The following is a 16,068-nucleotide window of genomic DNA, read 5'->3' as shown; positions in this document are numbered from 1 at the left end:
ATTTGTAATTCGAGGGAGTTAGTTGCACTTAGGTAATAGTTAGAGAGGGTTTATTGCACTTTACCCTATATTTAATACATATTATGTAGTCTCTATTACTCGAGCTTAGCTATTGGGTATTAAATATTCTCTCCCCCTTGTGTAGACCTCGAAGTGAGGCGATTCCTTGGAACTCAGCCACCTAATCACTGATACTCAGATTCCCGCAATCAAAGATAGGGAAAGAGCCTCCCCCGGGGTTCCGCCTTCTCGGCCCCGCAAGCTCTATCCTGGATCTGCGCCTCGAGGTCCCTGCAATTAAAAGGGAGCTTGAGAAGAGAAAAATGCCTGAGGTTATGCTTGCAGGAAGCAACCTCGGAAAGAAAGGGAGGAAGAGTAGCGAGCTTCGGACGAGCGCTCGGCACTGATGATTGCCGGGCGAGCACTCGATGCTTCGAACGAGCGCTCGGCACTGATGATTGCCGGACGAGCACTTAGTCCCTTCAGGGGCAGAGGCATGCCAAATAAGTATTGGCCAGGTGTGCCTATTTTCAGAGGTGGTGCCACTTGGACAGCTAGCGTGGCGCGATTATCAACAGTATACATATATAACACTACAATTTATTATCCATGCATTACCAAGCTTCTATGGATTCTAAAAAAGTTGAAAATGATCTCAGTCGGTTCAGGTTCCAATTGAGAGTCAGAGACACGAGTGATGAGACTATTAAAATTATCAAAAGGGGTACTATCCCTATGCCCCATGCATCTAGCCATCTCGAATGGTTCAACAGTTCCACAGACCGAGTTATTCAGTCACAGAATGGTGCCTGAGACCAACCATAAACCACCTGGACTACAAGACCAGCAGTAATTTCTCTGCCCGTTGATAGAGATAATGATGCCAAACATAAGGAATGAGAGGTCATGAGGTAAATAAAAGCTTTTGGCAATAAATGGTAGGAGCATTAAATCAAAAAATTACTCTGCTAATTGTATAATTTCAATAGAATACCTTAATTACAGAACATGAACTGGTGTGTAATAAAACTGAGATTTTGGGTATTAGCAAATTAAATAAACGAAAATGGCCATAAGTACCAAATTAAATTCATCTCATATTACACCAGCAGTTTCAATAGATTTATACAACAGCATATTAAGATTACAAAGTAATCCTAGATGCCTCGTCCAGAAAAGGGGTATCTGATTGATTCCAATTCCCAAGTCAATTGTGCCATATATGAGTACACTCAATCCTCAAAAAATTGTAACTCAAAATCTTGCCAGAATTTTATAGATGCCTCACTCAAACAATTTCTTAAGATAAGCAAGTTGCAAGTGTTAGCAGGTTAGCATGTAATGGGTGAAATGTTGTAGCAATAAACTCAACTGATTTTCAAGAAGCAAGTTGAAAACATACTTGTTACACAAATGAGTCCTCGGTCTAGCTTGAGCTTGATTCCAAGGACACTAGCTGTGAGTAAAGGATATAGAGTGGTCCTCATAGCCTAAATACTCCATTAGGCTCTGTTAGATGGATTGGTTGGACCCTTCTGTCGGGAACTGATCCACGTGGCAGGCATCTGAATATTCGCGTCCCTCCGCCCCCGTATACATAGATGAATTGAGGTAGAGTAGACCGATGATCCTTTAGTCAATTTGGCGGCTTTGCAACAGGAATTATACGTTTAACATCTGCTCCTAGAAGCTGAAGCTTCATCTCTAGATTCTCACAACCACGATCAATATGAGAAATCCCACTGACTTCTGTAATTCCTTCTGCAGCTAACCCTGCCAAAACTAGTGACATCACACCCCTTAAATCAGTTGCACCAACTCGAGAACCATAAAGCGCACTGAAAAAAGAACAATTCAAAGAAATCGTCAATTTCAATCTTCAAATGCGTTCCATCTACTACACAAAAAGAAATAATTTAAGATCCTATATTCGGAAAAGATATAACCTTCCTTTCTCTTTTCTGAAAACCAATGCAGTGCTCCCCAAAACCTGAATTCTTGGTCCAAGCTTCTGCAGTTCTTTTGCTATATAAAATTGATAGGAACAAATGAGAAATAAGGCAAAGATAAATACTTAATAATATAGGCAACTGTTGGATACAGAATGCATGTGATAACAAGCTTCAATTTCCGTATTGGCTTCTTTACATATGTAGAGCTAGTGCTTTTAATCATGAATCAACACTTAATTAGTAATATAGCAACTGTTGGATGGCATCATGTCCGCCTAATGCAATAAGAAACCCCAAAATGTATAGGCAAAAGGCTATGCAACTGTAGTCCTGAAAAGAATCCTAAATGCATATTACTTTGATGCGCAACCCATTATCTCATGACAGAAGTCCAAGACAATTGCCAGATGATAGTCAACCTAACAAATTCATTGAAACATGAAAAAATAATTGGATACAGGACAAGCTTCAATCCCCTAGAAATGTCAAGCGTCTTCAGCAATTCAACACATAACAATATAGTAATTGTTGGATGGCATATTGTCTGGCTAATGTGATAAGCACCTAAAAATGTATGGGCAAAACATCTAATAATATACAATTGTAGTTCTGAAAAGAACCTCAAATGTATAGTATTTTGATGAGCAACCTGTAAGCATCAAGCCTGAAGCTAAAGACAATTGCCAGATGAGTCAACCAAACAAATTCTTGGTAATATGTTCCACAAATAAAATTTCATTAACCATACTTAAATTTATGCAGGTCAGAATTTCATCAGAATACCCTCATTTTGAGTAGCTCAAATGTATAAGAAACTCAAGGAAATAGACTAAATTTATGCCAAATTACATGCTCATCCATTTAGCACACTTACCATGACCCATGCGGTTTTCAAATACAGATTCCTCCACAATACTTAAACCATTGCAAGAAGTGAGCAGTGCCATTGTTTGAGGTTGGAGGTCTGTAGGAAACCCAGGAAACGGGCTTATTTTGACATTGAAAGCGCACAGATCATCTACAGCATTTGCAGAACTGCTGAAAACTGGTATGCCAATCCATTATGACCCTTCATAAAAAGGGAGGAAAAAGGACTACAAGAAAAACAAAGAAACAAGATTAATAAAAACTATCATACCTCCAAGCTGTCATGAGTACGATTTAAAATTTTGCAACCAGCACCCAAAAGCTTGTCAATTAAACATGATAAATGGCAAGGAATGACGAGTGAAACTGAGATGCACGAGCGGGTAATTGCAGCAGCAAGTAAAAAGGTGCCTGCTTCAATTCTATCTGGTATTATGGTATGTTCTGAACCATGCAACTGACTCCTTCCGTTGATAAAAACTTTACCAGTGCCTGCTCCTTTCACACATGCCCCACTGTCCATAAGAAAACGAGCAAGATCAACCACCTCTGGTTCCTGTGGTGAATGGACAAGGGGCAGAACTCACATTACATCAGAATTCAGAAAGCTCATCTAAAATTTCCTATGAGAAACAAAAGAATTCAGTGAAATTACTCATATCATACTTGAGCTACATTTGAAAGTACAGTCACTCCATCAGCCATACATGCTGCCATCATAAGAGTTTCAGTTGCCCCAACACTAGGATAGTCAAGTCGGAACCTTCCCCCCACCAACCATTTTCCATTTGCAGCACGTGCATAAACTTTTCCATCCCTGTAAAGTAGCATAAAGCTCATTTTTAGTCTCTTCACATCATGCATAGTCAGTAGCTATATTGGGGTCTCATCATTCAAGGGTATATGACACCAATTTTACTTTCCTGTTTATTGGATCATGAAGTTATGACTAGCATTTGCAATTTAACAGTCAGGCCATCATTTTAAACAGGACAAATCAGAAACACCTACCGCTATTACACTTAGAAGTGGAGTTGCTTTCTCTTGAATAATGTCTTTGTCAATTCAGAGTCAGATGCTTTCAATAGATGTGGAACTAGTTCAGGATCTATACTGGAGTTCACCAACCTCCTTGAGTATCCAGCTTCTTTGTGTTGTCTGTGACTTTCTGTTTGTGGAAGAGATGTTCCGTTTTTCTCATTTTTTATTTTTAATCATTCTGTTGGAAGAAAGCATTATCTTTTCTCTTGTACTTATTTTCTCTTCTAATAAATTTGTTATTCATCAAAAGAGATACCTACACTTAGTTTGTTTTTCTAGAACTAATATCCATTTTTTTTTTCAACCGTTCTTATAATGTTAGTGAACAAATATTTATCTGGGAAAAAAATATGGTACATAATTTTACAACTCAGTTTTTGTATTAAAAGTAAAAGTCAAAATAATGGAAATTTCCAATGCAATGTTAACTGTAAATTGCATTGACAAAGTGGCAAAAATCCCAGCAGTAATGATCTTCAACTGTCTCTATAAAAAAGAAGAGAACAAAAGAAAGGAGAAAATGGGGATAGAAATAGCAGAAGCCTGGGATACCATTCCGGGAATCGAAGAATTGCAAATGAATCTACAAAAAGAATTTAATTGTGTGAACAGAAAACTTAACATTGCTATCACAAGAATTGCAAAACTTCCCCGCAATAATTCTACCAAAGGCAATCCTATTACAGGAATCGCTTCAGGCACACCCATTACAATTTTTACTGCCCAATAACCAATTTGGTGTAAAATATTTTTAAATCGTACTTACTCTTTACATTTCTACCCATATCGGAGATTCGTCTTATAATATTTCAGTAAAATTATTCCAATAAATAGCATAATCGAGCTTTTGCACATTTTCCTTAATCCATGAACAAGATCTATATAGACACGTAGATCCATGGATCCATACATTTCTATCGGAAAAGAAGACTATTATATTCCTAGAAACCTTACAGCAGAAACCGTAAGGCCAGTGTCTTTTACTCTTTCCCTTTTTCTAGTACTCTAATTTCTCAAAAAACTAAAAGGTTAATGCTTGAGCATACACTAAAGCATTCTCTATGTAGGATCTACAATAAAATACCTTGGTATCTGAAAAAGTCCCTGTACATCCAGAAGTCACATTCCAAACTGATTCTGGTTTAACTATATCGGTCAGAGTTAACTATATAAGATCAGGTTGACAGGATCAGTTTCATATCGAAAGCATAAGAATGTAATGATATTCAACTGTTGAATGATACTATGAATGGCATTTCAAACAGTATAGACAAAATTTACTGATTTGAAGCATTACACTATGAATGCTTAAAACCCATTAGGTGCACTAACCTGAATTCAACAATGGCACCGAGAGCACAAAGCCCACGAATGTACAGATCAATTGGGCGAGCCCCAATATCACACCCACGAACGCCACCGCCGCCTCACCGGACCGAGCTACCAACGGCCCAATAACGAAAAACCCACCTCTAATCTTCCCAATTTCATCCGGAAAAGGCTCCACACCCCGAACCCCATCTGTATTAACCAACCAACATTTCACCACCAAATACGTTAATTTCAGCCCACATAGAGTACAAAACCGACACCATGGTTCGAGTATCAGAAAGATTCGGCACATTCCGAAGCTTGGAAGTGTTGGAATTTTTATATATACATTTAAATAATAAAAATTATTTTATGATCCTATGTACTAAGTTTTTTTCTAGTGTAGAATTGCAATGTAATTATTGATACTTGATTAATTGGGTTTGTATTTTTCAATTTGGTAGTCTAATTGAGAGTATGGTTTTATACCGTTGGATTATGATTTTCCAACTTATTTGGTGTAATTTATTTCTAACCATTGATATATAAGTTACATGATAGGAAGACTTAGATATGCTTGTTTATAGAGAAGCCGTCCTCCTATTATTGTGATATATAAGGGTTTTAAAACCCTTATTCAGACCTATCGTATCGACAACTTTCAGAAGGGGTAAAGCGCTTTAATTTTTGAGATCTCTCAATTAATTACAGTATATTTGATTTATACATGAATTATTGAAATAAAACCTAACAATTAGTATCAAGCAAAGTTAGGGTTTGTAGAAATCAAAATAGTAAAAATTAATTTATGATGTTTTGAAATCACGCTGATTGTATAAATCCTCAATTTTTGTGCGTGATCAATTATTTGAATTTGTAGGCACGAAGGAATCCTACTGAACTGGGGGCACGATAATATTTTTTTAGTCAGTGTCCACTGATTTTATTACTATGGTTGGTTGATTAGAAACTTGCTAACGTGGGTTTATGTTCTTGTGCCTCCACCTGCTTGAACTTAAATATATAGTCAGTAGTAATATTCAAAATTGATAGTATGAACAAACCCATTTGTGTTACCTTGTTAATCAATCAGTATGCATAAAAGTTTACTGATGTTAAATTGAATTGTTAAGGTGAAATCTCCAATGATGACTGTGTATACAAGTACATAATATAATATTGACACATAAGATGAACTTGGGCATCTCGATTTTGTTCATGATTTGGATTGTAAAGTATATTATGGGTCGTTGAATTAAATAATGAATGGAATCATGTCATAAGATAACAGCCTGTTCTTAAAAAAAAAAAAAGAAAAAAAAAAATTCATGCAATTACCAACACTTTTAGATGACACACAGAAGCATTGAATAGTCCTGTTCTCATGCTTGAAAAATAGAAATTTGGATGAGCATGCTTACATGCAAAGAGTTGCCAGCCCAGCCCAGCCCAGCATGTTCAGCCCAGCCCAGCCCAGCATGCTTAAGTCCCTATTAACAGGACTAAAAGTTGTAGTATATAATGGAGAGCACACGGTGCATGTGTCTACGATATAAGAACCAAAAGCTTTTAAAGAGAGAGGCTTGAAATATAACTCATTGTTGTGTGTATGTACAAAATTGTATATACTTATATGTCAGTATCTAATATGCAAAAAAATTGAAAATTTGAAAAACTATCTTATATATGTATCATATTGGTAAATTCACTTAGTTTCAGATTTCTATTGAATTGCATATTAGAATTTATATATTCCAAGTTTTGTGGCTTCCTTTCTCACCAATGCACGCCTGCACGATGAGATTGTGAAACTTGATTTATGTACGCCTAATTGAAAAATAAAATAATATATATATTATTTTATATTGGGGTTGGTTTTAATTGCCTTGTTGTGTACGTGAATATAAATCTTTGAACACCCAATGTTTGTGTGGTTGATTGATCAACTTTGCCGAGTAATACTCATATATTGATATATATGCAAGTTATTAATACAAATTAATGTACACTGAGGTAATAAAACTTGTTTTGCATGCACAATTATGCATATGCTTCTGGAAGTATTATTTGAGATCTCTGTTATGAGGTATATTTGAGATATCTGTATATAACTTGAATTACATGGGCAAGTGATTTTTAGTTTAATGTGAAGTTGTGTGGTGATTTAGCCATGCATTTAATATTTCTGGGTAATTCATTATAATTGTTCAATTTTAAATTGAATGACTTATGGGGCTTGCATGCCATCAACAAGTATTATTAATCTGATTGATTTAAAGATTCAAGTGTTTTAAATTGTTTATCGGATATATAATATACATGCATCAAGTTTTGTTATTTTATTTTAATTAAAGTATGTAAAGAATTGAGATTTTTAAATCTCGATTAATGTGTATGTTATTATTATATTGTTCATTGTAATTTCTTGAGATGTCTGAGGAAGCTTTATTTTATTTGTATTAAAGCCATTTATATTACAGTGAAATCAAGTGTTCCATAATCTTTGAGTTTAATTTATGTGCATTATAAAGAAATTGTTGAACTTAAATAAACGGAATTTCTGCAGTTTAGGTTTTTCCTTGGGGTTTAGGAAGATCGGTAAAGTGACTGTTTCAAATGTGGTAGCCAAAGTGGGTGATGCCTGCCAAAAGGTGACACGCTCACAGATATTATTTTTTTGAAATTTTAAGACATTGGTCTTATTGAGGTCTCACAGTGCACTTACCTACATGAGGGCATTAGTTCTGCCAAAAGGTGATCAATGTCTTAGTGTGGGATACGTGAGTAGAATATTTGAGAGTGCTTGAATTATAACTAAATAACTCTCTTGCCAAAAGATAGTGAAAGTGTTCAACAATAATTCAAGTATAATCAAATAGGTCTATATGCGATTTTATCATAGGTTTGGGAATAAAGTAAAATCTAAAATTCTGCCAAAAGGTGATTTTTAGATGGCATTTTATTTGTTCCCGCAGGGTGGATGGTTTTGCACATGGTAAAACACCTTGAGAAATTCGGCTTAAAACCCCGAGCACGAATTAAAGTAATAATCCCTAAAGCTGCGACATATTATTTTATATGTTGTTTATGTGATATTATTCAATATAACATTTATCCAGGTTATAGACGCTTCTACAATTTAAAGATAGCTCATAGGGATTGAACCATTGAATGGTTATAATTATACTGCCTAGAAAACAAGTTTTGATATTATATTGAATTTCTTGGACTACGAGTTTGTGTTTTTGAGGAAGAAACCCATATACCCAGTGCTGAGTCTTCTTGGGTAGAAAAGTTGTTGCATTTTTATGTGAACTAAAGGTACTACTATGCCATTAAGTTAATTTATGCTTCTATTGGTGATACTATTCAGGGTGGTATTCTGGTTTTAATACTGCCAATGAGCTTCTTGATTTTATCAAGAAATGGACATTAAGAAGCAACTACAATACTTTTATCTGACATGATTTATGTTAGTCAGATATAATGGCAATGATTTAGTAAGGGAGTACATCTATATGATGTGCAAGCTGGTTATGATATGAGGTAGTACAAAATCATATTTGATGATAATTTATTAGTTCACATAGTGATCTATTCTCTGCTTAAGTTTTTTTTTTCAGCTTTTCAAGGTGAATTATAATTCATAAGAAGTTAAATGTGGCATTAACCAGCTGTTAGCACTTTGTGTGATTGAAGGGGAGCGACTCAATGGTGTTAAAACCGAGTTAGCTCATCTTGTCGTGACAGTAAGAATCATTTCAAGAAGAAATTAGGCGGCAAGAAAGTGTATAAAAAGAATAAAGAAAGGCAGAATAAAGAAAGGCAGAACAATACGTGAAAAGACATTGATCATGGAATGATAAATGTTGGTTCTGTAGAAATAAAATGATATAAAAAAAAAAAAAAAGTTATTGTGGTGAAAAGAAAAACAAAGTATGAATAAAATTACTATATTAATATTTGAGCCAAACTTGGTAAAAGTATAGGTATAGACATGGTAAATGGATTCGGATGTGATCCTACTTGTTTTTTGTTTTTTTATAGACTCGATACCTTCCAAATAAAATCGTGATTTGGTTAGAGAGGATTCATCTGTACTGTGCATAGGATATTGGGGAATGTCTCTCAAAAGAGTCTTGAACGCTTGGTCAAGGATGAGATTATTAGGCCACAAATTTTATGCGTTGGTTGTATCAAATGATAGATGCAGAGAAACGCAATTTTTAGGCTAGTCAGTCATTTAGTCTTTTAGACTATATTTATACCGAATTTTGTGGTCCATTTCTTATTGTAGCTCATTTGCGGTAAAGGTATTTCATTCTCTTCATTGATGGGTTCTCAAGGTATGATTGTATACTTAATCCACCAAAAGTCCGAAACACTTGATGTGTGTAAAATCTACTAGACTAAAGTTGAAAGTAATTGGTATAAATATTATGGTTTTAAGATCGGACTAAGGTGGTAAGTTTGAATGGGATAATAGTAAAGAGGGTGTAAATTGTAATACTTTCAGTACATACTTAAAGAGCAGTACATTATGCCACAGTACACCACTTTTAGTTTTCCTGAACAGAATAAAGTTGCAGAAAATAGAAAGTGTAGAGATGTCTTATAGAGACAGAGTTATATAATGCAGATATCAAGGAGCTTGATACTCACACTATCAATGATTATTTTATTAGGCATCTTGAAAGATTAAAGGATTAAAGTTTTTAATGTCAAGTATACCTATAGAGATTATTGATATATATCATATAAATTTGATGAGAGTGGCGAATCCAGTCGGAGTTTAGAATACTATAGTTTCTTTTTGCAGAGGATCAACTTTCAGTATTTATTCCATTTATTTCAGACTTTATTCCACTTTCTTTAGTGGTTTTATTTATAGTTCATATTCCCACTCTTTCAGCTATTCCTACTCATTTAATTATTTCTCATTTTGCAGTCTCTTTTTTCAGTTTCCAATCTAGTTCCTAAGCATGTTTAGCTTAGGAGATCTTCTAAAGCTTGGAAGTATGTTGTAGTTGGTTTTGAAGTGGCTAATGGATATAAGACAAAAATTGATGGCCAAGTGCTTAAGCAAAAGTTAAGTGTTAATTTTTTTTGAGATTTTTCTCCAGTTTCATTAAAGGACTCTTTAAGAGTCATTCTTTCGTTATCACTCATTTATGGCTTAAGCAAGTTTTACAGTAGTAGTATCCAAAATTTTGATACAGTGGTTACTAATTGTAAGTTCAAAGAGAATGTTATAGATAAATGCATATACCTCAAGTTCAATGGGAGTCAATTTTGTTTTTCTTGTCCTATATGTTGATGATATTTTGCAAGGTAGCATTGACATTCATTTGATACATGATATTAAGAATTTTTATGTAAAGTTTTTGACATAAAGGACATGGGTATGCAAAGTATGTCCTTGGCATTAGAATCCATAGAGATCATGCTACTGGAATACATGGACTTTCTCTAAAGGCTTATATTAATTAAGTATATGGAAACAATTTAAGGGTATCCAAGCGTAGTAAGCCCATTGACATAAAGTACCATTTCAAGCGTGAGAAGGTTAAGGTTTAAGTGTTATTAAGATTTCCCCGTATGGTTACTGAAAGATTGTTGCAAATCCTCTTACTAAGGTCTTCAGTTGAAGATAATAAAGTATTTAAAGAACACACGATTCGGATAGGTGTTCGAGAGTCATTATGTTATGATGTCTGGTATTTCTTTTGTATATACTACATTGCAGTTAGTTTCTTTACGCCTTGGGGTGACAGTTATTTTTCTCCAGTTTACACCTTATGGTAACAGTTATTTACATCCAAAATAAAGTTATGATGCATCATTATTATTATGATATATATGGTTTATGCACATGCTATTATGTTTGCCTGGGAGTGGTATTTCACTCATAAGGTTGTTTGGGTTATATGTGAAATTGGCACCACATCGGTAAGTCCAAAATAATTATTAAAGGTTGTATGAGAGTGATATTTCACTTATACGGTTGTTGGGCTAGATATGATATTGACATCATGTCGGTAAATTCAAATATAAGATTTGTCTAGGAATGGTATTTCACTCATGAGGTTGTTTGGACTAGATATGAGATTGACACCACATTGGTCAATCAAAACATAAATATTAAATTTTGCCTGTGGGAGTATTTCATACTCCATGAGGATAGCTTGGGCTAGATATGGGATTGGCTCCATATTGGTAAACCCTTACACTAAACAGAAGGTTGGCGGTTTGCTATAATATGTTCAGGTGACATACCGCAATGGTATGAAGCAGGACGGATAGTAAGGTCTGCGTTTAGACCACATGCGGTTTACACATCTCATGAAATACAGTAAAACCACTATATTTGCTTGAATCCTAGATGGAATTAGTTTTGAGACCATGGAACTATTTAGACTAATATATTACTTGTCTACGCATTTATGATCCACTATTAAGGAAATTTATGGAGGAGAATGTTCTAAAGTTTCAATCCATCAATTTCGATAATTGTGTTTTCTAAATAAAAATAAGTGGTCACTCGACTTTTATAAAGTGTGTTGCAATCCATAGTATCATTTTATAAAATTTAGAGTGCATGGACCAAGTGGGAGATTGTTGAAATTTTTATATATAGATTTAAATAATAAAAATTATTTTATGATCTTATGCACTACGTTTTCTAAAGTAGGATTGCAATGTAATTATTGATATTTGATGGATTGGGTTTGTACTTTCCAATTTGGTGGTCTAATTGGGAGTATGGTTTTATACCGTTGGATTGTCGTTTTCCAACTTATTTAGTGTGATTTATTTCTAACCATTGATATCTAAGTTTCCATGATAGGAAGGGAGACTTAGATATGTTTGTTTGTAGAGAAGCCGTCCCCCCTGTTGTTGTTATATATAAGGGTTTTAAAACCCTTATTCAGACCTACCGTATCGACAACTTTCAGGAGGGGGTAAAGCGCTATAATTTTTCAGATCTTTCAAAAGGCACTGAAGAATTCTCAAAAGGTATTTAAAGTTGAATCTTCTAATCTGATACAATATCTAAATTACTCTTTAATTAATTACAGTATATTTGATTTCTACATAAATTATTGAAATAAAACCTAACAGGAAGTGCCTAAGCAGCAAAAGGTCGCTGCGAGTACCGGTAAAGCGGAGTTCTTGGAGCCCCTAATAGGGACGTGACCAGAGAGTTTGGAACCGCCATTGATGATGAGCTTAGGGTCTAGGGTTAGATTATTGAGTGGGCTTTGGGGGGAGTGGAGATGAGAGAGAGAATTGGGAAGGTTTCACAGAGAGTGGGTATGGGGTTTTAGAGGGTTTGGAGAAGAGATAGAGTTACTTGATGGGTTGAAAGTTGAAGCCATTGAGGGAAGAGATGAAGAGTGCCGCCAAATTTGGAGGCAGTGGCAAATTTGAAACAAAAAAACCTAGTTGTCTATTTGCTGAACCCACTTATTATTTTAGTGGATAAAGATAATGTGTGTGTGTGTGTTACCACCTAAACTCGAGTTTGGTGGTTGTGTTTTCTTAATCTCCTCCTCTAAGAGATGGCGGTTAAAAATACTAAATGAAGACCAAGTCTCTCTAAACCACACAAATAATGTAATCCTAAAATTACCAATAATTCATGTGTCATTCAATTCCTTGTGCTCAACATATATAATCAATATGGTTTGCTTAACTTCTCAAAAACATAATCTAGACACTCAAGATAAGTATGAAGATCCTTTCTAGATTATGTCTTTACAATGCATCTAATCAAGACAACAAAGGCATATAGATTTTCTAAGATGAGAAAATTTTGGAGCATCTAATAGCTTAGTGAGAATATCAGCCTAATTCTGATTAGTATGCACTTTTTCCAAAGACACGATATTTTGTTCAACAAGTTCACTAAGAAAGTGATGTCGAATGTCAATGTGCTTAGTCCTAGAATGCAAAACTAAATTCTTTGAAATATTAACTGTACTAGTATTATCACAAAAGATAGCAATAGTACCTTGATAACCTCCATAATCCAAAAGCATCTGTTTCATCCAAAACAATTGTGTTCAACAACTTCTAGCAGCAATGTACTCAATCTCATAATATGATAAAGATATGTAATTTTGCTTCTTGCTGTACCATGAAACAAGATTAGTACCAACATAGAAACAACCACCTGAAGTACTCTTTCTATTATCCTTGTTACCAGCCCAGTCAGCACCAGTATGGCTTGCAACCTCAGAGTTAGATTCATAAGAATAATGCAATCCATAATTTAATGTACTATTGACATAATAAATAATGCACTTGACTGCAAAAACATGTTGTTCTTTAGGATCAACTTGATACCTAGCACAAACACCTACACTAAATGAAATATATGGCCTTCTAGGTGCCAAATATAACAAACTACCAATCATATTCCTATACAAGGAAGTATCAACCTTGTTAGGATCAGAGTCTCTATCCAATTTGGATAAAGTACTCATAGGAGTTTGCACATGCTTTGAATTTTTCAAACCAAATTTCTTTACTAACTCCTTTGCATATTTTGATTGAGATATGAAAATCCCATCATCAAGTTGTTTCACTTGGAGACCTAGAAAGAAAGTCAGTTCACCAACCATGCTCATTTCAAAAATATTACTCATATTTCTAGCAAAATCATAAACAAGGTTATCACAAGTAGCACCAAAAACAATATCATCCACATAGATTTGAGTAACAAGAAAAAATTTTCCTTTCCTGAAAATAAACAATGTTTTATCCACTTCCCCTCTTCGAAAGCCCCTGTGCATTAGATAAGAAGTTAACTTCTCATACCATACTCTAGGTGCTTGCTTTAAACCATAAAAAACATTTTTAAGATGAAAAACATAATCAGGATTATGTGAATCAATAAAACCTTTTGGTTATGCTACATAAACTTCTTCCTACAAAGTACCATTAAGAAAGGCACTTTTTACATCCATTTGAAACAATTTGAAATTAAAGTGACATGCAAGACCAAAAAGAAGTCGAATAGACTCAAGTCTAACAACTGGTGCAAAAGTTTCATCAAAATCAATTCCTTCAACTTGAGTATATCCTTGTAGAACCAACCAAGATTTATTTCTCATTGTAAGACCATGTTCTTCAAGTTTATTTTTAAAGATTCATTTGGTCCTTATGATATTAACATCACTAGGTCGAGGCACTAATTCCTAAACATCATTTTTCACAAATTAAAGCAACTTTTCTTGTATAGTTATAAGCCAATCAGAACTTTGAAGAGCTTCATCAATATTTTTTGGTTCAAACTGAGCCATGTGACATGAGTGTCCTAACTGATTACGGATAACACTTCTAGTACCCAGTTTATCCCATGGACCTATCACATTATCAGTTGGATGACTCGATCGAACCCTAGAACTACTAGATGTGGGAATGTCTAATGATGGTGTAGGAATTCATATAAGTACATCAGTGGTGACCTCAAATCCTCAACAACATCCTTTTTAATCTCTTTACCTTCTCCATCTAAATTCTCAACACTTTCTTCCTCATGAACTGTAGGTTCTTTTCTTTCTCCTGCAATTTCAAAAATAGTCTCATTCTCATCAAGTTGAGTAGAGATTACCTTAGGCCTTGTATCATCAAACACAACAGTAATGGACTCCACAACAACTTTGGTTATAAAATTAAAAACCCTATAAGCCCGACTTGTCTGTGAATAACCCAAAAAGACACCTTCATCACTCCTAGAGTCAAATTTTCCTAAGTGTTCCCTATCTCTAAGGTTATAACATTTACTTCCGAAGACTCTAAAGTATTTAACAGTGGGCTTTCTATCGTATCACAATTCATATGAAGTCTTTTTAGTTCTAGGCCTAAAATAAACTCTATTTAGGATATGACAAACAGTACGTACTGATTCAGCCCAAAAGTAACTAGCAATTTTATTCTTATGAAGCATAATAGAGCCATACCTGCTATTGTCATATATTTCATTTCCACTACACCATTTTGTTGTGGTATTTTAGGTGAAGAAAATTCAAGCTTAATGTCAAACTTATCACAATATTCAATAAACTCCTTAGGTTCGAATTCACCTCCATTATCGCTCCTAATCCAAGTAATTCGATATCCCTTCTCATGTTGAATTAGTTGGCAAATAGATTTGAAATTCACAAAAACATCAGATTTTTCTCGCAAAAATGCAATCAATGTAAATCTAGAAAAATCATCAACCATAAAAAGCAAATTTCTTTTTCCTCCAATGCTATTTGGTGTTATGCAACCCATCAAATCCATATGAATCAATTCTAAAGGTCGAGAAGTGACTTTATAAATAAGTCTCTTATGTAACACTCTAGTTTGTTTTCCTAATTGACATGGACCACATATTTCATTCTTAGGCATTTTTAACTTAGGCAACCCTCGAACAAGATCATTATTATACAAATTCACCAAATCATTAAAATTCACATTACCAAGTCTTTTATGCCATAAAATTGCCTCATCAGTAATTGCAGAAAAACATATAAGTGTCCTTCTGAAAAAAAAAAAAAAAAAAAAAAAAAAAAACACACACACACACACACAAATGAAGGATCTGAAAACACAATATAGCAATTATCAGAAGCTCTAGTTCCTTTTACAACACATTCACCTTTTTCATTAGTTACAAAACACCCTTGTTGAGTAAAATTTACTTGAAACTCCTCATCATATATTTAACTAATACTCAACAAATTAGCAGCCAAACCTTTAACAAATAGAATATTTTTTAACTCCCCAATTCCTGAAAATTTGATCTTACCTTTACCACTTACTTTAGAAACATTACCATTACCAAAAGTAACGGTTCCAACTAAACATTCATTAAAAGTGGTAAACAATGTTATATCCCCTGTGC

At 34.4% G+C, this 16,068-nt stretch overlaps 1 pseudogene; it reads right to left on the bottom strand.

Moving 5' to 3' along the window:
• Positions 1–1,131: 1,131 nt before the first annotated feature.
• LOC132309131 (uncharacterized) lies at positions 1,132–15,464 on the bottom strand (annotated as a pseudogene).
• Between the last annotated feature and the right edge of the window lie 604 nt (positions 15,465–16,068).

The sequence above is a fragment of the Cornus florida genome, unplaced genomic scaffold (genome assembly GCF_030987335.1).
Source record: "Cornus florida cultivar Cherokee Brave unplaced genomic scaffold, ASM3098733v1 CherokeeBrave_3.0.0_Hap2_Chr05, whole genome shotgun sequence".
NCBI lineage: Eukaryota > Viridiplantae > Streptophyta > Magnoliopsida > Cornales > Cornaceae > Cornus > Cornus florida.
Note: the sequence above shows the minus strand (reverse complement) of the source record. Positions and strands in the feature narration are given on the sequence as shown.